The sequence below is a fragment of the Corvus cornix genome, chromosome 5 (genome assembly GCF_000738735.6).
Source record: "Corvus cornix cornix isolate S_Up_H32 chromosome 5, ASM73873v5, whole genome shotgun sequence".
Taxonomy (NCBI): domain Eukaryota; kingdom Metazoa; phylum Chordata; class Aves; order Passeriformes; family Corvidae; genus Corvus; species Corvus cornix.
Window position 1 is genome coordinate 54,133,691 of NC_046335.1, and position 27,696 is coordinate 54,161,386.

Genomic DNA, 27,696 nt, shown 5'->3' on the forward strand with positions numbered 1-27,696 from the left:
AGGACACTGGACAGGTATTTAGTGACAAACCAAAACTGAGCAAACTTAAAGTACATAGGTGAATAATTATAGTTTCCCTGAAGTTTTTTTTACTGCACATAAGCTACAGGGCTATTAAACAATCGCAGAGTGATTTTCCAAAATTACGTTTTTCACTTGGAGACCAATTTATCTTCTATTTTCCCTGCACAGAGATTTTGCTTGATGTAGCAGCAGAATTTTGAGCATTTGCCATTCTTTCTTTCCAGATGTCAAGCACATCTCCATTACTCTCAACATATGTGAATTAAATAATCTCTTTTTTTTCCATTTTCTCAAAGCATATTGAAAGCTTTGCAGACTGTCACCCTCTTTTTCCCTTGAGGAAGGACTTGATTTCTTAAAAATCCTATTTCTTTTTGGTTTTGTTCTTAGAGTTCGTATTTAATAAGTTCTTTTGTAAAACTCACTGTATTTTTGCAAAGATTAAAATTTAATCAGTTACGGTCCCAAAGAACATACTTGTGTAACTTCTCACTGACAATTCTCTAGGAAAACTCACACTACAAACAAATCCAGTCAACAATATGTCTCTTTCATGGTTTTAACTGAAGAACAGGAATACCATGTTAATAAAATCCCACACTGTATCAAAAAAAGCTCAAGAAAGGATCATTGTTATCTCAAACCCCCTTTGGGCAGAAGCAGCATCTTATGGATCATCTCAAAATCAGTTTTAGGGCATTTTGGGAATAGTAGCTGTTATCAACATGCTATTTTCTTCCTCACAAAAGCCTTAGTGAATGAAGGAGACTGGTTTAAATTGCAGATTTAAAATTGGCAGAAGGATTTAGTCTGTAAGTTACAGTTACTAACAGCAGGGTCCTACATAATTTAAAGCTAGATTAATGTTTTGTTACCTTTTTATGGATGACACCTGTTCTTTTGAATGTTACTTTGATTTACTTGATAAAATAGTTACCGAATTTATTTGATTATTTGATTGAATTCATATAATAGAAGACAGAAACAAGATCTTGGCAGTGTAAGGAAATAATCCTCTCCTACAACAGTGAATAATGCAATGACTTATGATTCAAACAGAAACAGAAAACAGATCTGGGTAAGCAGAACCCCTCTAAAATGAATGCACTGTGGCTGCAGCAAGGGAAGGCTCACAGCTCTGAGAGCAACTTCCACATGGAAGCTTTGGAAGAACACTCCACAACTTCTTAAAATGTTTGACACAAGAAAGTAACAAATGATTGTATTTTTTAAAAATATTATAATTTAAATATTATATTATGATTGCCCAATAAATAGCTCTTTTTTAGGGTTTAAAGGTATCTTTTAAAGCTAAAAATACTTGACCAAAATTGCTGCAGCAAACATACTATGCAGGTGTCGATTGAAATTCTGTTACTGGTTACAAATATGATCGTTCCCAAAGTTTAGAATTTGATTTTTGGTTGAGGGGGAAGAGAGTGTTGTTGCTGTTTCTTTGTTTTCCAACACATTCATTCATTGTTTCCATCTATAACAGAGATGTCAGGATCTGCCACACATCTGCCTTCAAAGAGATTAAGAAAAAATTTCAGCTGAATGCTCATTTCAAAAATAAAAATTATATTGTCACAGGAGAATTTTAAAGTCTTATGGAATTTTCCATTTAACTTCCTTCAAACTGAAAGGATTTCTCCTGGCAATGCACAGCTTTCAGTACAGTGGGATTTTATGCTGTTTGCTGCCACTGCTATTGAGATAATCCAGCATCGTTCTTTCAGTTCTTGATTACTGCAGTATTTCTCATACTCTCTTTTCTTCACATGCTAGTGTAAATTATTTAGAACAAAAAAGAAAAACTCATAATTTGCCTCCTTCTGTAAACATAAGATCCTTAGCTGGAATAAATCAGCTGAGATATATCTGCTGAAACACTGCCCCAGAGAGAGTTTGGGATTTAGCTGAGAGTGTTGGGGGGTTTTGAATATTTAAATAATATTTTTCCACCTAACAGTTTTCATTAATTTACTAGATGTCACCCTAGTTATTTGAGTTTCAAATTACTAATAAGGCTACTAATTTCTGATGGACTCAGATACTCTATTAGGTGATGATTTAAAATCCAGCTGAAAGATCTTTGTAGAAATCAATTTAAAAGACACAATTAAAGATATGACATTGGCAGCTGCGTAAAAAAAACCCTGACAGATCATCATTAAGAGCATTTGGTTTAATATTGATTACTCCTTGGACTGTTCAGTTAGACTTCTAATTAGGATTGATTGGTTGTGTCCTTAGCAATGAAAGCAAAGATGGCACCTGAGAAAAATAAAAGTGTAGGTGGTTGGATTTTTTAATTAATGTTGACACGCATGCCCTTTGATCAAAGCAAACTTGTAATATCCTACATATTCTCTATTTTATCTGTTCCAGTCTCAGACTACACATACTTAACCATCTGTTTCTCAATCAGAAACCTCCTGGTGTGATTTAGACTGTCTGAATAGAACACAGCAGAATGCAATGCTACTTTCCACAGTGCCTGAAAGGACACCTCACACACTCTGAAGAAAAAAGAGGAAAGAAACCACCAAGCCATTGAATTCCTCACAACTGATCCCCATGGCGTTGAGAACTATTCTCTTCTTTCTGCTTTGTGTCCTGCAACTTACAGCTATCTCATGATGGAGTTAAAATTCTCATGGAAGGAGATTAAGATCTCACAGTAGTTCCTGAAGAAATTTCCACTCTTGATCCTCACTTCTACACATCCATTTTGAAGCAACTGTTTCTGCCTCCAGCAAGTTACTGGCTCAGAAGAGGCAGACAGGGCCCAGCCTGTGAGCTCAGCTGAAGGCTGGGCCCTGCACAGCGCCTTGAACTTGCACAGGTTTTATCCAGATTAAAGAGTATTCCACACTTACTGTGCTTACTTATTTCTCTTCCCTCTCCCAAACCAGACATCACTATTATCAGCAGTGTCCTTGCTGACCTTGACACCCTCCTCCATGGTTCTCTCTTCTAAATAATTTTTCTTGGCCGTCCTGTAAATAGTTATCAACTTCTTCGTGCACTGGGAAAAGGGAGAAGCTGAGTCCTGCCTCCAGCTGCCTGCACCGAAATTATCCTGCTGCCTCGCTGTCTTTGTTTGGTAATCCCACTATGTTAACATTAATAGATTCCAGTTACCTGGAGGCTCTGAACCTAACACTACCTCTTCATTTAAATGCTTGAAGAGCAAATCCCCATAAACTTCAGTCAACAGAGGATTCTTTCATCACCTTAGTGTAATCTTCCTGGATTTGCACTGACATCATCCAATGGAACATAATGCTTATTATTAATGTATAGCTGCAGTGCTGCAGTGGCATCAACCCACATGAAAGTGACTTTGAATGCATAAAAGTGTAGGCATTTGCTAATAGCCACATTCATTCAGGTCCCTTCCAGTTCTGAAGTGTACTGCTATCCCTGTGGTGACTGAAATTACTGCTATCTTGTGATATCTTGAGAGCTGTTAATTGACTTTGTGCTGGCAGGTAAGTGCCATTAGCTTTAGGATGAGGATCCACAAATTGTGCAAAGTAGTCAACTGCAGTAAGTAGCTTTTGCTTTCTGGAGTACTTAAAAGCAATTCAGGGATTTGTTCTCATTAATGGCAGTAATATTTGTGTATTCAGAGTAGAACCAGAGCCTACCTCTGTCTATTTGATCTTATAATTGGATCAGGTAGGATGTGCTGAGCCACAGCCTATGAACTAACCTGATTTAAATTCAAAATAAAAAAAAACCACCTCAGTTTATGTGCTAACAGAATCTTATTTACTTGAGCTATAGAGGGATTCAAATAATTTCAAGTAAACTTTGGAAATTCTTAATCTATACCTGTGAGATTATTCTTCAAAGGCCAATTTCTATGTAACCATACTGCCCATTAAGGTCTGACTGAACCTCTAACACCAAGCAAGGCTAATCTGTCCTATCATTTATGCTTTAGGAACTAATCATACTACAGAAAACTAGAAGTTTTTTGCATCCAAGAAAAAAGCAGACAAAGTATACAACTTCTAAATTTATTTCAACAGTGACATTTGACTATTCTCCCAACCCTGGAAAGGATTTTAGGGGTAAAAGAAGTGCCTTACTGTTTTAAAAGGGATTGCTTTAAAGGGAAGTGGATGGAGTATGTAAGTGTGAAGGACTAGAGTTCTTAAAATCCCAGACTATTATTTGGTTAAAGAATTGTTACCCTCACAGTTCACTGCAGCTGCAGAACAAATAAAATCTAACAGCAGACAGGGATTCTCATGCCTCTATCAGAAAAATGAGCACTACCCAAATACTTAAAACATCGTTTATACTAGAATTTGGATTCCAAGATTGTGAGAGAACAGTAGGAAAAGCATAAACCTTTGTTGCACTGGGTCAAATTTCATCTGGGGTGAGACAAATTAAATATCAGAGGCATGAACAAAATAATTTGGTTCTCAGGGCAATGACGGAGTTGGAGCTTGAGCTCCAGCAGTGTTCTCATTGCCTGCTCTGCTAAGATTTTCTGATGTGGAGGAACAGGCATCAGCAGCCACAAAGGGTGCAGCAAGTGCCCCCACTAGTGTTCTGCAAAGTGCTTCTCACTCCCTCCTGCTTGGGAAGTGAATTAATCTGAATGGATTCTGGTCTGATGTTTCTCATTACTGATTCATTGTTATTCAGGCTGCCTCCAATTATGACTTGCAATCCTCTCCAGGGGATGCAAAACTCATGTAAAATGCTCACTCTACTAATGTACCCTATATCTGACACACAAATTTACAAGGCAAGGGCAGACAGAGACCAGGCTGTATTACAGGATTTCCCCATTTCCTAAATTTTCACTCCTAACAACATTCTCTGTCACCTGCTCCAGGACTTTGTAAAGTGAATTAGAGTTCTTCCTCATCAGAGCTGAGATCTCATCTGTCCAGCACATCAGAGTCAGCCATTCTGCATCTCGCTGCAATGAGAGAGAGCACAGAGGGCTGTGGAAACTTAAGTGTACTCTGAAACGAACCTCAAAGGGTAAAGTGTTTATAAACTAATAATTCTTATCCCTGGAGCAGAGGGGTGCAAGAGTCCTGTACAAGTAGGAAATGGTTTTCCAGTACAGCCTAATAATTGACTGTCACTTTGAACAGCTCAGCACAGCTGAGCGCAAGGTAGAGAACATTCTGATAAAGAAAGAAACAAAAAAAAAGAAAAAAGAGAGAATGGGCTGTGTTTGAATCTCATTTGTAAGGCAAACTCCCCTCTGTTTAAAAATAAATCTAAACAAAATATGACCCCAGAACCATGATGTATTTTATCTTTTATAGGAGAGCAAAAGCCAGTATCATCCATTTTCAGCAAAAAATTATTAGATGTTTTTGTAATTAATATCTAGTGGTCTGTTGTACAGAAGAAACTTGTTTAAAGTTAAAATCTGCACCGATTCTTATTAATTTGCCCAGCAGTGAGACCCAAATGCAGCACAATGTTGGTACCATGTTTCACTCGAGTGGTGCAAAGAGGGTCAACGCCATGGTGCCATTTAATCTCCTGATCAGTTAACAAAACCCTGACAGAGTGCCAGGCTGGAGAAATGAAGTGGAAGGGAAATGGAAGGAGAAATGGAAAGGAGGTGGTCTGTTAAATTGGTATTAAAGTGGAGGGAGCCAGTTCAGCCTGCTCTTTGTTTTCAAATCAAAATTTTGCCTGACTTAATTCCTGCCCACAGAAGGGCCCAGTCTGGATTCCTGCTGACAGTGTCCCGTGTACCATTTATACAACTGCCTGCTTACAAATGTGGCTGATGAACATTGGATTCATCTGCTTTGATACAGTCTGGTCAAGGAGTTTATGCAACAGTCATGGGGCCAAGACACTGAGATTCCATCTTGCTTTCCTGCTTGTCTGCTCATGAGCCACACACAAGTCATTTTAATTCTTTTACTCTGACAGCTTTAAAGACAATTAAATTAAATCTGTTTTCAGATTGCAGCCTTCTTCACCCCATGTAACCATCCCTCAAGGCTCACACCACCTTAAGACAGTCAAAGTCTGTCAGGGAGCATTGACCTGGAAGCCTCCAGTTACAATGGAGAAGACACATGTAAGGAATGAACACTGTTCAGTTCTACAGTTCTGCTCCGGCTCTGGGTTCCATCCCTGTGGATAATCACTGGAGCTACCAAACTGTGAGTGCCAGGGTTGTCATGGAAGGGCACCCTCTCAAAGGCCCACAAGGACAAAATATCTGTGAAACTCTGTCACAGGCAAACTTTGTGATCTCGTAACTCTGACAGTGTTTTAGTTTCTGATAAAATGATAGTTCAGCCACAGATAATGACACTCTTTTTTTTCAAGGTGCTGTATATTAATCAATCTGTAAATAGGTTACAAAAGTATCAGCTTGGGGGTTCTCAGTTTCTTCCAGATCCTGAATTTTTTTGGGACTCATGAAAATATTTCTCTCTGCAAATGGCTTCCATTACTCGAGTGGATGCTCTGGTCCCTGCAAGTAATGGGGCTGGGATAGTGTCAGAAAAGTTGCCTAGTTCCAAGAAATGCATTTGTCTTTATGATTCACACCAGTCAACTCTTTCAACTGTATCCTGATAATGCCTCAAATGCCACCAAGCCTCCTATTAGATCATGGCTTTTTAAATCATCCTCCTGTGAAGGATCATGCTTTAAAAAGAGAAGAGAGACACCCCAAGCCCCTTAAGATTCCTGAGCGATTACCTTAAAAGCCTTTTTGCCCAAGAAAGTACTATTTTTTCTTGCTCATCAGCTTTCATCACATGTAGAGTAAAGCAAAAGAAGAATTAAATTTACCTGTCTAATTACAAAGGATGCCCTGAATTACCAGAAAACAGCAGCAGCTCATTCTGGGCAGATACTGCAGGTACATTTGGCAGCTTAAGTTCAAGCTGTGTGTCTGTCAATAGCAGTCTCTTAAGTTTTTCAGGCTGTTGCAACATGCTTTTTATATGTCATACAACACATGCTACATTAGCAAATATTATACAAATTACAAATTAATTATGAAAATAACATGCTACTCTTAAAACTAAAAACTCCCTAACACAAGCATAACTAAATATGCCATGTTACCTAAAACTGAATCATACTTAGTTCAAGCTTGGAAAACTAAGATCAAAGGGGATTTTCATAAAAATGTAGATTTTTTCTTAAATGAAAAAAAAAAATCAATCCAAACTGAAAAATTAATGTAATAGTCATTTAAATTTTAAATAATTACTTTCTCTGTGTATCTGTCATTGGTATCTGGAAGGAAATTAAAAAAATGGATTTATTATTTCAAATGTGATGTACTGGAAGCCGTGTCCAAGGCTCTTAATCCAGTTGCATCAAAATTTGTTATCCCTAATATTTTACAGACAGGTTTCAAAAAGCTGAAGAAAAAAATTGCCATAGACATAATTAAATATAATTTAAGGGGGAAAAAAAAAAAAAGAAAACCCACTAACAACTTCTAGTATTATCACAGAAGCACACGAACTTCATCTACCAAATCATCCTGAAAAGTAGGCACAAAGACTTGGAACATGTTGAGAATGAAACCAATGCATCTGGCACACAAAGCTTGCCATTGGGTGGAGAAACATGCATAAGGATACTGACTGAAATAATCCCTCCAGTAAACACTACTTAGAGTTGGAAAATTTACAGGACTTAGGAATAGAGAGGACAGAAAGAGTAGCCAGCAACAGCTTGATACAGTGGAGGGTTTTACACAATAAGCAGCTCATCCTGTCCCTCAGAAACCTCTTATTTTAATACTTTTTTAGAAAAAAAAATACACCTGTACTGCTGAGATAATCATAAGGCACCTAAAAATGCAGACTAAAACCTCAGAAAGAAAGCAATGACACAAGTGTTGCCTGAGGATATCAAAGACACAGAGAAATTTAGAGGCACATTGAGAAGATTAAAAACACTCCTCAGGATATTTTTTTTGCTTAGCTTTCAATGCAAGAATCCACAAATTGGAGTGGTTTTTTGTGAAGCAATTGACACACAGCCAAATTAATCTTAGCATGGGATGGAAAGACAGGCAGATGCCAGTACATTTTCTGCTTGAAATATTAATGAACTTAGCTTCCATGGTGAGTTTTGTTCAGGATGGCCCCAGTGGAGTGAGGAAGGGAAGAATGCACCACTGAGGGATTCTCTCATTTTGGTGTGGCTCTGGACTGCCACCACTGACTTGGCTGGAGTTACTCTATTTTGTGTATTTAATAGGTAACTCAGTTTCATGTACCTCAGGAACCATCAGTTTTCGCATCTGCTGTAATCAAAACAAGTGTCTTTTGCAGTAGATGGCCTTTTCCTACCTGTAGCACTTTTGAGATTTGATACCTGCCAGTGGCAACTTTGAAAATGCTCCACAAAACCAGCAGGTGGGCACTTGGCAGATTTATACTCACTGCTGGTGCAAGCAACAGCCAGAATCAAAAATCAAAGCAAGGAGCAAGGAGCAGAGTTATCACACTTTTTAAAATGTGTGTAACTAGTTCCACAGAAATAAATAAAAATACCCTTTCTTTATTAGTCCCCAAAAGAGCACATTTTAGGCCATCTAGCCATCTCCCAATGGAGAATAATGTGGCAGCTGCATTTTGCATCCATGCATTGGAAGTAGCCCACTGTCAATGGTACAGGGGAACAGTGTTTATTCCATGCCCAGTTTCAGTGCATTGTTTGTAGAGACACTTCCACACCTCCCACAAAGCCTCCAGCAGCAGCTTCCACCTGGCAGCTGAAGATCAATGAGCTGTCCCGCTGGCCAAGCTTCTCCCTTCCGTCATGATATTCCAAGTGGAGTTCTGGTGCTTCCACAGCTGATTTTTCCATGGTAGTAAACAAGTTTCACTATATTCAGATAGTAGAGGGATGATAAAAAGATAGCCAAAGAGGGAACGAGGATGACACTAAAGTAAATGTATTCTGGTACAGCTCTTTTTTTACATATTCATGTTTCTAATTTCCATTGAATATTCTAAATCCATTTACAGCAATCCTATATTATTATTGTAAGTGCCTATTACTCATTATACAGCTTGATTTCATACTGAAGAAGATGGCCCCCGACTTTGCTGCAGATGTATAATTTGAGAATTTATTTCCCCTTTCATGTGACAGTTTCATTTTAAGGGACATACTTTTTTCAAGTTTTCCCAAAAAACCACCAGAAATAATTATTGTGAGGCACAAAGATGTGAAAATGGTCAAATTCTCAAATCCCTTTCATTTCGCAGGCACTGGAGCTCATAATTTGTTTTTTATTTTTAATATTTTTCAGGTAGATCCCTTGGGATAAAACACATAGTGGCACAAATAATGGACACCAGTTGACCACATTCTTTGGGGAAAGCCTGAAAGATCTGGCATTGTTTAGCCCACAGGAAACATGTTTAGAGAATATACAATAACAACCTTCACATATATAAAGAACAGCTGCAAAAATAAATTTTTTCCAGCTACACAGCAGATATGGCATAAACCAAGGAGATAAAATTTCTATGTGAATGTGCACAATTGTAGTTCTTAAAAAGCTGCAGTAGTTACACTGAAACCATATGGACCACCAATGGCAGAGAACAGAGTAAATGACCTTTTGATTTGTTAAAATTTTTTCAACTGGCTCTAATTATACCTACCTTGATGATTCATAAGCAAGAAAATAATCTCATATGGATCAGCCAAATTATTCTCTGTGAATAATTCATTTAGCATGAGTATAAAACTATACTTCTAAATGGAAAGAAAGCATGTTTTAGAAAACGCAGGAGATGAAAAGTTATCAAATAAATACTTATTTCTTGACCAGATGGGTTCTAAAGCAGAATGCTTGGATTCATTCAGTTCTGCGGGGTCTTTGTGGATAACAGCATTTTTTATGGACAAAGAATGACTCTTTTCTAAAAGCAGAGCTGTAAATAAGAGCTTTCAATCTTTATTAATCTATGAGCTGTCCAAATTATGCCAGAGAAGGTACATTTTGGAATCGTTAGCAGTGCGGCCCTTGACCAACATCTGTCTCATCATTTAGGTCCCTGACCTTCACTGGAGCCTGGCTGTCACTTTGTACCTCTGGTTGCAGAGAAACACTGAACTACAACTGCACTTGTGCTCTGATAGGTTTCAGCTTTGAAACTAAATCAGTGATAAAGTTTTAGGTTCCTTCCTAATCTCAGCATGGGAAAAAATATCTTAACAGTGAAATTCAGTTTTACTTATCAATCCTACATCTTATTTTAATGGGGTTTCTCTAATAGCCCCCATTGTAGAATGTGCCACCAGGATGTGAAGAGCATCTAAAAATGTAGAACCTTCCTATGGAAATGACGTCTCCAGTGTCTTCTTTTAGACTGGAAGTCATTCATCCTTCAGTTATCTTAGGTGTAAATGAACACAGTGAAAGGACTCTGGTGGAAACTTAACCAACATACAATATTATACTGGGGTTGTTTAACCTCCAGTAATAATTAAAGTGCTTTGGCAGCTACACTTCAGTGCTAATTTATAATTAATTTCAGGTGCTTCTTTGATCTTCTTGATATATATTTTCCCTGTTTCCTTATCAAGAGTCTCCATGCAGTCTGTAATTTTGCTTCTTAGTGTGACCATAGCTTTAAGTAGACTCATTAATATAAGCTTTGGGAAAATACTGGTTAAGCCAAAGCAAGCCCTTTCCTCTGAGCTGGAGCATCATCTGAAGCACTGCTGATTAAAAAGGTAGTATTATATAAGCTCATAATAGGTTTGCCATAAAAATAAAAGAATGATCCCCAGCTTTAAGGCAATGCATGCCAGAAGCAGTACAGATTGCACCCTACCAATGACCCACATATTAAGGCACTCAGAGCATTAATATCACAACACTACAAAATGCAAAGTGTCATGTTTTATATCCAATTAGGCTCTTCATCCAAAGAGGAAGATATTTCAAACTTTTTCTGAATAATGAAATATTGAACCAAAAATAATGGTTTTTTTAAGTGTTAAAAGCTGTTAAAATAACAGAGTGGTACAGCCAAACTTACCTGAAGCAAGAAATAAATACATAGCACAAGGGAGCAGAGCAGTATAACTCATTTCCTCAGCTAAAGCAATGATCAGTAATCCTCAGAAGACCAAATCTAATCTCATATTTTCAACACATTAGTAAGATATGCATCAGGGATAATGTAACTGTCCTCATATTAGACACTTGCTTGTGAGAAACATTAAGTGGAAATTGCAACAGAAGTGCCAGGGACAGGTCTTTTGTAAACACATCAGTCGACATGTACAAACCGGAACTGGTGTGACTTCTCCAGTCACAAAACTGCTGTTTCACTGATGTGCCACTCCAAAATCCAGGAATGCCCACAATTATGCAGGTATAAAACATGCTCTCTACTGAACATTTCATCCCACAGGCAGAAAAAGTCTGAGTGCTGCAGAGCACCAGCACTGACTCGCAGCATGGATGAGAGTGTGTGCCCAAATGCGTTGGAGGACACAAAAATGGGAAGGTTGGTATTACTGCAACTCTAGCTACATCAGAACCTCCTTCCAGTGCACACAAGCTTTAAGAGAAATAAATTTCCAGGTGTATTTTGTGATGTCATTTCACAAACTTATGTTTCTTAACAAGTTGCTGAACAGGGTGGCAGCACAGGTATGTACTAATCCTGACATACTGCTCAAGCACTTCTTCCAGTAACACGACCTCCCCACTCCAGGTCAACTTCCCTTGAAATCAGTAATTCCATAAGAATCAGAATAATTCCATAAGAGTAAAAGAAGGAGAAAAAAATCACAGAATGTATGAAATTCACAATCATAAGCTAAGACTGATGAGTGAATAAACATGAAGCCACATCTTTCATTTTATTAATTTTTTCCTTCTACATACATGAGATAAAACCAGGCAAAGGAGCAGAGAAATTTTTTACCGTCACAGATACAGCAGTCTTCCCATCATACATCATCAGATGAAAGGCATGTTGTGCTTATTTTACTGCAGTCTCATTCATTATTCTACCTGGCAGCAACCTGGAATGTTAAAAATAAATATCCCTAGTACAGCTTTATAGTTGATGCCACAGAGCAGCAGCTGGAGATCTGCCAAGTGCAAATTGAGTGGCTTGAGGAACTTTTTCCCTGTGTCGACAGAAGCAGCTGTCCATCCTCCTAAAATCTGTGTGGGCCATCATATTCTCCTGCTTAAGAGTCAGGATTTTGGTGTGCCTTTCAGAAAGAAGGTTGAGTGTTCTCCGTGATGGAGATCCCATTTCTGCAGAGCAGCGCTCAAGTACCCCTGGAAGAACATTTGGCAGGACCTTGCCAAAGATATTTTGGGAGTGAGACTTTTTTGTCTCTGTATTCAAAAAAAAATGCATCTGTCCCTTTCAAAAGTGCTCTCAGAGCTCTGTTTTTTCCATTGAAAACCACTGCAATCTGTCTTGAATTATCAAAGCTTGCATTTTGATGTTTTCATGAACAGCCTTTACTAAACAGTAAGAAAACCCACGTGGTAATCTGTTTGTGAAGTCTGGCTCTTGTCTTAGACGTTATAAGTTCTTTATGATGACATGATAAAGATTCATTTATGTTACAATGTTTCTTTTCTTAGGTTTGTGACACACTTTTTCGAAATACAGGTGATACCTTAATGATACATGTTCATCCAGAAAGAGTTCCATTCACATTTTCTAGAACTTCTTTCAGAAATTACAGTGTATCTTTATATGTGCTGAATTTTTTATGAGACCTTCAAAGAATAGTGCAAAATATCTCTGCAAGAATGTACAAGAAACTGTGAGTATCATCAATACAACAAAAAAATTAATTTATTCCATATTGTTTACAAAAATGAAAACCAATCAGGCTTACTTTTTAATACATTTTTTGGTCTTTTGCCATGGTGGAAGTCATCTTGGGGAAATTATACTTAACACTATTATTCTTCAGGCCTCTTTCATATTTTTCATAGCAGATTTTGCTATTCCTGTTGCACTAATCAGACTGGTTTGTGTGTCAGAAATCACTGGGATCTTGTGATCTTCAAGCATCATTTATATGGAATGTTTGGGGGTTGCTGATGAGTATTTCCTACTCAAGTAGTTTGCCCTGATCCAGTCCTAACAGGAGGTGATCAAGAAGATGGAAGGAATTTTTTGCTGAGGTGCACAGCAAGAAGATGAGAGACAATGGTCACACATTGCCCAAAGAGCTCGTGGAGTCCTTTGATGTTTTCAGATCCAGACTGGAAAAAGCCCTGAGAAACCTGCTCTGAATTCATTTGTTACCCTGTCTTGAGGAGGAGATGCTTTGGCTCCTAATTAACAAAAAAAAAAAAAAGAAAAAGAAATCAATAACTGAAGGAAGCTAAGGCAAATTCAAGTGAGATGTGAATTTCGTATTTGTGACAGTGAGTGTGACACTCTGACATGTTACAAGTCTATTAACTACTCTGCTGAAATCTGATTGTGTATTTTTTTGTTTGTTTGGGTTTTGCTTTCTATAAATGGTTTCTTTTACATAGGCTTTTCAGCAGTTATTTGTGCTGAGAAATAGTCACTGTCCATCATAAACACTTTTGTTGAAGCCAATAATATGAATAAAACAATGTTTGAGCAGAATCTGCAGAACCTACTGTAATATAGAAAAAAACAACCCTCCACAGAACTTTTCCTTGGGGAATTATAGAATGGTCTTGTAGGGCAGAAAATTTCAGCTCTGAATCTATCAAAATAAGTGCTGGTTTTCTTAAATGCATTCAATACTATGAAGCATGTACCAAGAGGAACTAGAATAAAAATGAAATAATTCAAATAAATGAATGGATTAGATTAAATGCAGTATGGTCACAATTGTATGATTCAGCAAGGATAGGAACATACATTTAAATCAAGCTAAAAAAGTCATTTGTCAGCAGCAAGCATTAAGATAACTTGAGAACCAGAGGAAAAAATCCTGACAGAGTGATTTTTTGCAGGAATGGCTTTCTGTGACTATATGAGAATGTTGTTTGATGGGTGCTAGAAAAAGATCAACCCAAAGGCCCTGAAACTTAAAATATACAGAAAGCAATTATTTGACTTTTAATAAAAGGCCCCATAAAAATAATAAGCTTCCTCCAAAAGCAGTGTCACTGCTGAAGAAGGAATAACCCCAAGACAGCACGACAAGGCTCAGGCCAGCTCTGAGGGCCTTCCACAGAATCCCTGATAGAATTCCTGCTGAGTTCAACAGGGCTTCATCTTCCCTTGTTCCTCTGCCTCAAGTCTGCATCACTGGGCATCTCTCTGGGCTGCAACATGAAAACATTTGCATGCTTAAGCAGCAGCAAAAGCAGCAGCCTAATTTGTGCCCAGAATGCCTTTCTATGGTGTACTCCTGCTTAATTCCTGAAGCCACAGTGCTGGCATGAGAGCTCCCAGCTTCCACCTTTTCTGGGAAAAGTCTCTTCCCCAGTTCTGATTTCATGACAAAACAAAGAGCTGCAGAATGCCAGCACTAACTCACCCTCACTGGAAAGGCTGGGAGAAGTTTGGAGATACATAAATACACTAAACTATAGGTTTATTTCCATTACAGTGAATTGTGAGAGGCTGTACCTAATAATCCCTACAGTTTCTTTACAGGACCTGGTGAAATAATGCATTCTACAGCCATGCAGGTAACAGTCGAACAGTTTGTATTGCTGCAAAAACTGATGGACTAGAGAAGCAAGCAATATGACCTGAAATGCTACAAAACATATATTTTCCTTTGCAAAGTGGGAGAGAAAAGCACAACCCTGCAGCATCTCCTGTTTTCATCAATATTTTTCCCAGTGTCCATAAAATCCTAGCAAGCAACAAACACATGCAACCAAGAATCTGTAAATACAATTCTGTTTCTGCAGCTTTTCATCATCTTTGGGTAAGCAGGTTAGAAGGAACTATCATTGTTAGAGAGGAAGGCTTCTACCTACAGGGGGGCTGTCACTCTGCACAGCTATGGCACAATATGATTCTGCTCTCTTTATTCTGCTCTAATGCTGCAGATAAAGCTGATACAACTTCTGGGAACAAAAATACATTCAAACCACATCTCAAATTTGATGTTAAATCAAAAATTTATTCCAGAATAGAAATCATATTTTCGCTAACTCTGTAGAGGACAATTCTACAAGAGTTACAGAAAGAGTTACTGCTCTAGTTCTTTCTTTAAAAAAAAAAAAAATTAAAAATTCCTCTCTTCTCTCAGTGTCACAGAGATCTCTAGGGCCACCTTGGCTTCACACTGCCCCTTCTCTTCAGACACTATTCAACAGTAGATTGTTCTGTACACTCACACCTGGAACATGAGTCCCAGCACGGCAGGAGGTTACATGCAGGACACCACCACATCACTCCACAAGGACATTAACACAGTTCCACAGACAGAACCAAGCAGAATGTCTCTATTTCGTATATGTAACTCCAATAGCATTAATTACAACAAACTGACAAGTAGCCTACCTACTACGGACAAGCAATTACAGCCATGCTATGTGCTGCAAAAGAGGAATGCAGGCTAATTAATAGCCCTTGCTATATAAAAAAGTCTAAAAAAAGGGTTGTGATCACCAAAAGAATTTGCCTTTTCAAAGAAAAGCACATGGTGAGGCTGAGGGAATAGAGAATGACTTGTGACCCAGCCTGGCTGGGGATTCTCACAGTTGTCTCTTCCCATCACACCAAAAAAGATTTTAGGATTATTATTCCTTTTTTCAGAAAATATATTCGGAACCACAGCCTACCTCCAGCTCCCAATAACTGAGGGTGGGCCAGAGGCAGAACAAGGTGGTGAGATTCCATGGGGGCTTTGGGGAAGCTGCAAGGATGCTGTTTCCTAACCTGGCACCCTCAAAGTGACCCCCAAGCAACATGAAACTCTTAAAGCTGAATCACAGAATATCCCGAGTTGGAAGGGACCCACAGGGATCATCGGGTCCAACTCTTGTGAGAATGGCCCAATCAAAGAGCCTGAATGTCCAAACCTGAAGTTCCCATTCAGCCCTATGCAGACAGCAGCTCAGAGATTAAAACATTTTAAATCAGAGGGGTTTATTCTTATGCTATCAATCTGAGATTTTTCTGAGCCTTTCAATTCAGCAAAATGTTTTGATACTTGGACTTTTTTGTTGGTTCAGGCTGAAAGCAATGTTGAAATAGCATTTCCCTCAGGAAAGATTCTACTCTTCAGTCCTTTCTAGATATTATTTTAATCATGACTCTTTAAATAGAGTGAAATGGCCTAGCTAAGCATCAAACTGGGAATTGTTAAAGAAAGTATGCTCTAACTGTTTCTCCATTTCTGAAAAATCCATTTACAGGGTTGCAAAGGTATTTACTTTTATATGCAGGCAGTGTTTCTGCTCCCACAGCAATTTTGCTCTCTATGTGAACTATCACTTTAGGAAAGACAAAATGGAAATACCTATTTTCTACCCTTAGAATTAGTTTTTAAATTCTGAAATGTTCTCTGTCTTCCATTTCTAAACAAAGAGTGGTACTGGGTTCTTCAAGACCTACTTTCATTTTGCTGGGAGTATTTTGTGTTCCTCTCAACTTTAGCTTTACTACAAAAAGCTCCCTGAAATGTCTTTCTTAATCAAATGTTTGTTTTATAATTTAGATTAAAAAAATATTTAGTCACCCACTCCTTGTGATATCAACACTAAGTTATAAACTACACAGACACTTGGAGTCAAAGCACTTCAGCGAAGCTGGGCCCAGTTCAGCAAAACACTGCATTATGTATTTTTGGCTCACTGAGGTCAATGGGAACCAAACACACACCAGTCCTATCAGTCTGGATACACTTCACCATGCACAGCACACAGCTAAGTACATTTTCCTGTAGGCTGCCCTGGCTAATTTGCCATTCCCATCCAAACCAGACATTCTCAGGAAAGGAAATTTAGTCCTTGTAGCTCCATAATTTGTAGAGTATACTTGCACTTCCAGATCTGTAATGTGACTAGACCTAATAAAAATGGTTTCTTAATATATCTATGAATGTAATATCTGTGAAGAAATGCCATTTACCAGGGAAGAAAAGAACTGTTAAAAACTTTCCTCTGTCCCAGTTATTCCAGATCAAAGCCATCCAGTGAAACCCTGTTAAAAGAGAACCAGATAAAGCACAAACCTGTTAGGCAAATCAAAGCAGCCAGTGGGAAAATGATAAAATACTGAAATAACTATTTAAAAATTGCATCCCTAAAACTCTCAGCTAGATGGATACATATTTTAATACTGCTTGACAAAGTGTGGTGTCCCTCATTTTTCTTCTACTACATACTATGGATAAGGAAATTATTTTCAGGAATAAATCTGTTCACCAGTATGTTCATTTTTCATTGGCATATTGATCTCAACTCTCTATCCTTTGGGTATGAAGAAAGTTTCTTTTATTGACAGAAATTTGGAGCTGGAACCTGATGCTTTCTTTACCCCATGTCATAGAAACAATTTCCTGATAATTCTGGTATACTGGCCCCTGATCTCGATCCCAAAAAGGAATGTACTGGTGATGGACCCTCTTTGCCATCCTACCAGTTTTTGTTCAGTAACTTTTAAAGCTTTGGAAACTTCTGCATGTTCTCTGAGGTGCAGGAAGGTCTGCTATTAAAAATTAGCCTTTTCCCAGAGTCTAATCAGAAATACCCTTTTAGAAAGTGCATGTGACCATTAAATCATTAACTAAATGTTATAAAATAACTTTGATAATTTTATAACTATATTTAAATATTACTAATAAATAATTATCTGCCTATTTCAATAATGTTTAATAACTTAATCATTTACATTTTATTAATATCTTTAAATTCCCATAAAATATGTTGGGTTCTTTTTCTCAGAGGCAATTCTTTCTAATGAAAAGTGAAGAACAGTGTTTATTTCAAGCAGTGTTATGATCCAGCACAATGCCAAACAGATAAATTCCATCACACCCTGGGTCCTTGTACATTACTCCTCCTTTCCACCCACTGTTTTCCTGTGAGTATGGATGATGTATTCCAGGAGATGTGTGCACAAGGTGCCTCGTTGCCCCTTATGGCTCTGCATGGTGCCCGTAGTTAGGTACACAGACAAATTAGATCTTCTGTATTCACAAGAAAAATTAAAAGGAGCCAACTTAATAGGGTGTTCCAACCCACCCACACAAGGGTGAGAAGAACACAGGTTCCTGTTAATGGATCCCCTGGGGTGGATTAGAGTGAAACAACACTGAATGATTGGTGTTTGGAAATATAAATCTGTAAGGTTTATTTTAGAGCAATTTGATGGCAATGGAAAGCAGGTATGTAGCCATTTTGGTTATCATTATCTTTAGTAGGATGACAATATAAAAGCATAAAAAATATCACTTAGGGAAACATGTAAGGAGAAGAAAGAGAAGGAAGGGTAAGAGCAGAAAGACCTCACCACCCAAAGGCCTCACAATGAGATTTGGTTGCAATTTCAGTGTCTGTTGGTTGAGGTGATGGTCATAGTCTTGGCTGAAGTGCTGGTTGCAGACTGGATCCATCAGGTGTGGAGGGAAATCCATGGAACACAGAATGAATCCATTGGGTTTACAGTCACTCAGGTTCAGGTGGGAATGCCAGGTACCTCTCCTGGGGTGGGGAGTTTCACACTGGATATGATATGATGTTGTGGATCATGGGACACTGTGGGAGTCCCTGACACCTTATAAGATGGTGGCCCATTATACCTCATCAATAGAGATGAACAATTTCAGGATTTGTGTGAATGCCCCTGATACTTCCCTGGCAGAGGAGTTTTCACAGCTGAGCTCCTTTGGGTGAGGACACAGAGACAGCTCCCACCACAGAGTTTGCCTCTTTGCTGACCTCGCTCCACACCCAGCTTGTGGCCAGCCTGAGGTGGGCTGTAGTTTATTAAGAGAGACTGAATGAAAACTCAGGGTTCTGACCACCTGCACATACTCACATACCTGCATATTTTCAGGTAGAAACTCCTTGTGTCCTCTGTTCTCCTCAAACACGAGCAATGCAGCAGGAGACAGGCTCTTGTCCTCTCCAAATAGAACAGAGAAAACTATTAGTTCTCTTGATTCACCACTTCATCTCATCTTCCAAACACAAGATCACATTCAGCTTCATTCATTTTACTCATTAATTTCATTTAAAATTGCAGGTATTCTCACATGACTCTTAGGAAAACCAAGCCTAAAGACAATGTGTAATGCATACATTACTAATGCAATGCACACAAGTAATGCATCCAGGTACTTCACAAGAATAACCAGAGGAAAGATCACTCACACATTTGCTACTTGCAAGTCATCTACAATTTTCTGTGAAGCTTTTTTTTTATTATTACAGTTATTCTTAAGTTCCTTTTATCACCATAATCAACTGCCTTTCCCAGGAAAACTTTATCATTCTGTGTCTGCTGGCTCTTGATGGAAAAACATTTCACTTCTGTGGAATGGAGAAGTGTTTGCTTTCAGGTCAAAAAAACAGTTCTAGTTCTTAAACATCACCTCTTCCACCTCCTTCAATCACTTGCAGTAACTTTCCTTGCAGTGGGACAACTCCATCGGGCACTTTTACTGTCATAAACCCATACTATGCTTGGCATAAATACTGCCAACCACAGACTTATTTTACTAAAACCTTATTAGGTATGTCATGTTAGCCAATCTGCACAAAATATTTATCCACCTACAGGGATAGAAGGAATGACATGATTCTGTTGTGCAAGAAAAGTGGTGATTTCCCTGACAGGCCCCGATGGCTTTTGTGCATTCAGCAGCTCTGATGTATGGAAAGCAGAGTCTCTGTGCTCTGCTTTGGCTGTAACTTGTCAGTCTATCACGTTAAAAATATCCAGGACTTCAGTCAGCAAACATAAGTACCTTATCCTCCTGCTTTGGATGTTAAAGCCATATTCCACTGGACTTCATCTGGGAAAAGGCTGGACAGAAGGTTGAGTAAGCACAAAATTAATCAAAAACTCTTCTGAGCCTCTGTGGGCTGCATTTCTTCCTCTATCATTAGTAAATCCCTATTGTCTGTGTGAGCCATGGAAGGAAATGGTAATCTATAAAACTGACTGAACACTATGGCATTTCCATTCCTTATCTAATATATAAGGACAGTAAAAGAACTGATGGATACAGGAAAATGTAGGGAACATTCTCCTTCTGGTAGATCCTGGTTATTAGGGAAAGTAAGACATTTTTAAATGATATGGGTACATGTCCTACTAGCTATTTTCACATTTTAGCTGTCAAAATGAGTAAACCAGATACTTTTGAAGAAGGAATTAGAGGTCCATTTGCTAAGCTGAAGGCACTTAGCACTCCTGTCACATTGTGTTTTATTAGGAGGACCAGTAAAGAATAACAACTGTCAGACACTGTTCTTATTTCAATCCTTAAAAATAGTATAATTTAATTTTCTGTTTCAAAATACTTTGAAGTTCCTAAAATTCTGTCATAGAAAATAGTAAAATAGCTTCTAAGAAGCCAAAATTTTTCTTTTCCATTCCTGTTACCATTGAGCCTGAAAGGTAAAAGGTCATGTGTCATGGGAGGCTGACCCCCTATGTGCTCCCTGTATAAAACACAGTTCCATTTTGGATTGATTTTCTAAGCAAACGGTGCAGTTAGGGTGATAGGCTGTAAGCACATCTCCCACTGTTTGAATAATTACTTACAAGACAACATTTCTGTCCCCCACTGCTCTCACCAGTCCTCAGCAAGACACAGGGAAACTTGAGCACTTTCTGACTCCATTCCCTCAATTATAAAACCTCAATATTAAAGATTTTGGGGTTCTTTTACTTACTTGTGAGGCCACTCATTCGTCCCACCTAACTGGCCATGATGAGGATGCAGACCAAGCCAAGACTACCTTTCTGCAAGATTGTCTGTAATTCTACAAACACCAAAATAAAAAAAAAAGGAAGGCAAAAAATCAAGCATATCTTTAAGTCTCTTCCAATGGATGTGTACACTTAGGGTTCTCATTTAAACTAAATGTCTCAGTTAAGCCATTCAAATAATAATGCACCTGCTTCTTTCTGTTTCTTGAAAAAAAAATTTTATCATTTTCATTTGAAGGTCTTGTGATTTAAATCCATGCTCTTCTTCATGGCAGGCAGGGCAGATGTGCAGAATGCTTGGGGGAATGCAGAGGTCTCCTCTGCACACTGTTATTCCCAGAGGTAAAGAAATATTTCTGCCTTAGAATGTCCATTCATAGCTCAGCCTCCTCTGGGCTCCTACTTGAGTTTCCTCATCTTTCAGCCTTGTAGATATTTCTGAACTCTGCCGAATTTGACTGAGCCTGTTTTTGATCCTCTCCATAGGCCACAGGGAGCACATTTCATACATCACTCTTGTAAATTAATTATGTTAACAGATGAAGGGCGGAATCATATCAAAGGGTGTGCACATATCTCTGAAATCACCTGAGCCTAAAGACTTTTCTTACAAAACTTGGGTCTCTGCTTCTGAGAAAGCCTGAGGCAAAACCTGCAAGACTGCTGGGGATGCATCTCACTGTCTTCCCTATTCATTAAGGCGGTGAAGAAATAGTGACAACTCTGCAGCATTGGGAACACCCCAGAGAGTCACTTTTTCATACCCTGCAGCTTCTGGTTCCATTGTCAGTGCTGATGCTGCCATGCTCTGTTTCTCTCCTACTGTTCCTTTTTATTCCAGACCACAGCATTTATTTTAAAATCCTTTCAAACCCTACTCACCTTGTAACACATAATCCTGCCATGGTCATGGAAGAGCTGCACTGATCTTTGTATCCATGTGGCCAGGCCAAGGTGACCAGATTAACACAAATCTGTGAGATTGCATCTGGCCAGCCCATTTCTGTGGATCCCAGCATTTGGTACATGTGCCTACTGCTTAAGGGCCACTCCCTAGCATAGCTGCTGAAATTACTTTTTCCAGATACAAGGGCTTCCTTACTAAACTGCACTGTTTCAAATGCACTTTTTTTTAAGCCAGGTTCCTCTATAACCTTCCTCTGTAACAGCACTATTTACTCTTTCTGCATGCCAGGCAAATAAAGCAGAAAGGGTGAGAATGCTGGTGTAACCAATAAAACGAGTAAGAGCAGCGTAGCACAATTTATCTTCTTTGGTAGGAGAAAGTCTCAGGAGAGAGTTAATTCTTGGGGAGAGGTGACCATTTTGATTTTCCTCCTAAGGCCTTTTTCACATTGCTAGAGAATTTTACAAGATGAGAATGAATCTTTAGTTGAACTTTAACTACAGGACATCAAAATACAAGCTGAAGGAAAAGGAGAAATAACATGACAACACTGCCAGGTCTTTTTGCAAAGACCTCATTTCAAATGAGATGTCAATCCTGTAATTAGCAATTCAGTCAGTATTAATTGTGTGTGTGTTACTTTCCATCAATCACTGTCGTTTCCATGTAGTCAGGATGTTTTCTAGAACTCAATTTGTAAACAATATGCAAAAGTTTAACCCAGTTTAAATTAATGTTCCTAAGTAGGAAAAGGGATGTTTCAGCTATTTCTTTCTATAAATGGACTTTTAAAATTTTAGTAGGTCCTAAGGGAAAAACAAGTGTGCATTAAAGGCCATTAGTCCACATCCAAAACCATTGCAACCAACATGTAGCACGTACTTTCTTGTCAGGAGTAGCACAAAACTGAAAAAGCCATGAGAGAGAGAGAGTCAAAGGCACAAGTCATTCCAGCAATTCATGTTTTATGAAGCAATGTCTGTTCTTGATTTAAGACGTGTCCAGCAAGACATAATCCATGGCTTGCTGGCAAGTGGGGGTCCCATTTTAAAAAAAAGTTTAATGCCCTGCCTCTCAATATATCAATTTCAAGCATCAGAACTTGCTTTATTTTCATCTGATAGATTTCAGAAAGCCCTCTGAAGGAAAATTGTATTTGTCATAAGTTATGATAACATATAAATTATATTTTTCATATAATGACTACTGCAACCAGCCTTTCACCTTAGATTTGATAGATTAAGTAGATTGAGCTCCTGGAACACTTCCTCTTTAATAACATTTTTTCATATGCTTTAATTATTCCACTGGCTCTTCTCACAGGTGATCAACAGCCTTACTGAATTGTGAACATTAGTCTTCCACTGGGACACCACTGAAAGTGCCAAATAAAACAAAACTTCTATTTAATATTCTCAGGATTGCATTAAAACCTTTGCTGCAAATTGCATTCTTTCTCTCACACTCCATAACTACATCTGACTGAAAATTAATTGCTCATCCACTTCTTGTGAGCCACTTAGATCCCGTGCTTAATATGGGCAGTCTGTTCCTTAGCTGTGCCGCTCACTGGGAGAGCCATAAACTCTGAAGCACAACCACCAGCAGAAAATTTTTCACAAGTCTAAAAGGACATCATGCAATGAATCACAAACTGTGACTCTGTCTTCAGTCTGTCTCCTCTGGAGAGCTCAGCCCAGAGCACAGACTGGAGCTCATGTGTGAAGCTGCCAAAAATGCAAATGACAAACTGGCTACCAGCTTTCATTTCGCTTCAACCCAAAGTTAATCTAAAAAGCATATACGTTGTCCAGCTTCAGCCTGGTTTGCACAGTTTCCAGGTCAACTATCTGTTTACAAGTCTATCTCTTTAATAACCTGTTCCTTTTGTGACAGAAAACATCTATGTATAGAAGTTGCCAGAAACAGAGGGGCATCTTTTGACATGTGGTATCACTTTTCAATACTTTATGCACTTTCCTTAACCCCCCAAGTCTGGCCCTCACAAGCCATCAGGTCAGGAAGGCTTTCTAGAAATAGCCACACCTCATTGGCTTCAAAGACAGATGCACCTCCCTGGTCCTCTAAAACCTGAGATTTCACTTTATTATGTGTGTGTTTTCTCTTGAAAACCCAGCAGATGTGCAAGGACCAGAAGCTGTCATTTTTCCACGTAAAATCTAATAGGATGTACAGTATTCATGGACAAATATGCTCAGGAAAAGAAAACTAAGATTCGAAAGGGGATGGCCACAGTGAAAGTACCCAGCTCCCACTAGGCCTGGTGACTTTCTCTGTTACCTGCACCTGGAGCTCTTGTGTTCCACATCAGCACAAGTGATTCTGTGGCATTTCTCCAAAGAGAGTGTTCTTTGCAGAATGAACCATCTCTTCCATCAGGCACATTGCTCATGGATGGAAAAGGACAGGAAAAGTCTTCTACCAAAGTTAAATTCACACACATCCTAGGACAAAAGACAAAGAAAATAAAAACTTGAATAAGATGAGTAAAGGGTTTACCTTCCCAGCTAGCAGATAGGTGCATTTTACTTATATCTCTGTACCCTGATATGCATATACATTTTACACTGTTTTTTACTGTTGCCTATAAATAACTAATGATTTATCTATAAAACATTCTTACAAGCTTTGAAATCTATTTTAAAATATGGACAAAATAATGGAGGAGATGGCTACATTGAAAAATGAAATGGAAAAAGCTAACAAAGTTTTGACATTTAGGATAATTACGGACAGCGTTCTTGGAAAGAAACAGGATTTATCAGCTCAGTAGTTTACCGTGCATATTTTTTCCACTGGAGGTACTACAACAACGAAAGGGCCCTAAGGAAGCTTGAGCTATTGTTTAGGAAGATACTTAACAATGTTTTTGGCTTCCAGCATGATTAATCTTATTACTTTCCATGGAACTATTCACATGCTTCAATTAGGCTTCCTGGAGAATGTTTACACAAAGTAAAAGGGGAAAAAAAATCACAGCCCTCCAGAGCATCAATTGTTCCCAAAACTCATTAAATTAGTATTTTGTTGTTACAGCTCCTGCAACTGGCTGCCTCAAAGAGCAATACAATACTGCAACCCATCAGCACTCCTTTTATTTTTTGCCAAATCTTTTGATCCATTCTGACTGGATTCCTCCCATACACCTTATTTCTCACTTTGGCTTCTTTCACTTACAGGGTGGATCTCCCCTGAGAGTTTGCCTTTTCATGATTCAGATGCAGCAGGAGACATTTTACAGTGACATAGGGCAGCCTGTTCAGAAAAGACAATATTTATTAACTGCTTAGCATACAGCACCTTGAGGACCCTAGGTCAGAATGGACAAGGAGAGATTACAGTAATTTTTGCTTTCCTGAAGAACAGTTTGTGATTTATTCTCCTGGTATGCTTGTCACTCAACTCAGTGTGCCTTTCCAGGCTTTTACAGACTTTTCTCATGTTCTTCATCCCTTATGAGCAAATTTCCCACCATGGTGTGGCTGTTACACCTTCATGGTAACACTGCTCATTCCAGGATGCTTCTTGGAAGTTCACTTGGCTTTTCTGACCAACAGCTTGAGAGAGAATTTACTCCTTTTGGTCCTATTGAGAAACAATGCAAAAATAAATGAGCAACAGAACCAGGAACATTTTCCATACAGGCATGAACTCTTTCCTCCACAGCTGTAAATTCCCCTTGCAGTAACTTCAATTTCTTTGAAAATACTATAGTGAAATTCTGGGCACTTTAAAGGAGTCAAGACTTTACACAGATTTGTTCCCTTCATTCCCACATTTTGACACGTTACTAAGTGCACACCTGGTTTTTGCTCTGGTTTGCCAGGATCCAAGAGCAGATATTATTAATCCAGTCTTGCACATACAGTTGAGCAATGTTACACACTGCTTTGCAACATTTCTGCTTCAACAACCTTGTCTGCATCAGCTAATGTTGACGTGGGAGCCAACAAAAAAACTCTTTTTAACAGAAGTTTGTGATTAGCTTTTGTATCCAGTTGCACACACAAACACAATAACAGATGGAAGATTACTAAAGAGTGGAAGAGAATGAATTTTCCATGTCATTATCTCTCCGAGATGGGAAGTACAAAAACACCTATTCTATTCCACGTCTGGCACAATGGGCTTCTGTCTTTGGGCCAGATGTGATCTGCTTTCCAAAGGAAAGTAGAAATCTAATTAGAACATACTGTGGAGAGACTGACCTTACACTCATCTGAGTTTTCATTAAAGTAGCTATCTAAAGCACTTGATATGTTGTAGGCTGCAGCTGTCAGCTTCAAGAGCTACATCTGAAAGCCCTAAAGAAGAAATAATTGCCAGGTAATGATTGCAGCACAATGCTAGTGCACCTTGCTGTTCCATTACAAGAATAACCTTTTAATTACCAAGAGTTAAAAGAGGCCTTTTCTGTGGACACTGGGGCACATTCTAGGCATTGTGAAGTTCCTACAATTCCTACAAGTGCATTAATTCCAAAGGATCTTTCTGGTACTTATGACCACTCAGGGTTTCACTCACTCAGAGTAATTAGATTTTTTAAACCATTCCTTTCTTCTGAAGTTTCAGACATCCAGGCAGACCTTCAGTAGGACACCTGATAAGGTAATCTGCTTTTTTTTTTTAAAGAAGGTGTATTGCTCTTTAAAGTGTTTACTTTAAAGAATTTGCAGGTCTTTATTTACAAATGCACTATATTTTAGGATATCTCATCTGCTGGTTTTGCCCTTCAGTATGCAAAATTACTTGAGAGGATGTCACAAAAAGAACTGAGCACAGAGCATTTGCCAGCTTATCCCCTCTTCCAATTCATAGCTTTAAGAATGCAGACCTTTCCCTTGATCTGACAGGTAGCAGAACAAAACACTTGTATTTTAGGTGTTGTCTGTCATGTTTTATCTGAGAAAGACATTTACATACTGCAACAATGCCAAGAACACTGGCTCCCAAATTCATATACAAAATGGAAGCATTCATTAATCACAGATTAACTAGGCAGCAATCCAGAAGACCAGCTTCCTCCAAGGGGTTGATACCAACTGAACATCCATCAATAGATTTCTAATATACCTGAGAACACATTTTGTATTTCGAAAAATTCCAGCAGCAGAAATGTCAAGAAGAGATTGCAATAATGAATAATTATTTGCTATTACAGCCAACAAGTTAATATACTAATGGATATCTACTTTATTCCCCCCTTGTAAGATAACTGATGGTTAATGCATGTTTTTATGTGGGAACATTACTCACAGCCCAAAACATGACATTACTCTTAAAGAGGAGGTTCTGATACTTTACTGCGTAGAAATGCTGTAGTGTGGAATAAATGCTGCCCATTGTTTTATTGCAGCTCTGCAGTTCTGCAGAAAGCTGTGTTAACAGCCAGTGTCTCTTCAGTATTGAGTTTCTAAATTAATATTTATCCTGCAACTGATGCAGAAACTTAAGAACAGCCAACAAGAATTTATTTTTTTCTGTTTTCCACACAAAAAGGCACAAAATAGATGGAACATTCACCACTGTCCACTGGGGATGTTTAGTCTGGAGAAAAGGAGAGACCAGATCATTCTCTACAAGTACCTGAAAAGAGATTGCAGTATGGTGGGTGTTGGTCTCTTCTCCCAAGTCACAACTGTTAGGAAGAGAGTTTGTGCATGACTCCAGGCATGGTTAGCTATGAACTGCTGCTTAACTCTCCCCCAAGAAAAGACCAGTGGCCAGGAAAGGGAGAACAGGAAAGCCTTAGCCTCACCTTCCTGGCTCACAGGCTGGTACAGAGATGTCCAATTTGCAGATGTAACAGGCCAGGAATGAGTGGGTCACGTAGGGGGCCCAGAGCAGTTCTTCAGAGAACAC

The 27,696-nt window shown here is 38.6% G+C and overlaps 1 long non-coding RNA gene across 2 annotated transcripts in view; it reads right to left on the reverse strand.

The window, feature by feature from the left end:
* Window positions 1–8,816: 8,816 nt before the first annotated feature.
* LOC104692975 overlaps window positions 8,817–27,696 on the reverse strand; it is a 67,166-nt gene continuing 48,286 nt past the window's right edge. The window contains exons 4-9 of one of the 2 annotated variants that reach the window (XR_005602106.1): window positions 25,012–25,419; window positions 24,115–24,278; window positions 20,870–20,959; window positions 19,009–19,091; window positions 17,094–17,165; window positions 8,817–13,351 (exon numbers count right to left, since the gene is read on the reverse strand). This is a non-coding gene — a long non-coding RNA (uncharacterized LOC104692975). The remainder of the gene's footprint in view (window positions 13,352–17,093; window positions 17,166–19,008; window positions 19,092–20,869; window positions 20,960–24,114; window positions 24,279–25,011; window positions 25,420–27,696) is intronic. The other variant, XR_002046820.3, reaches the window with a different exon arrangement.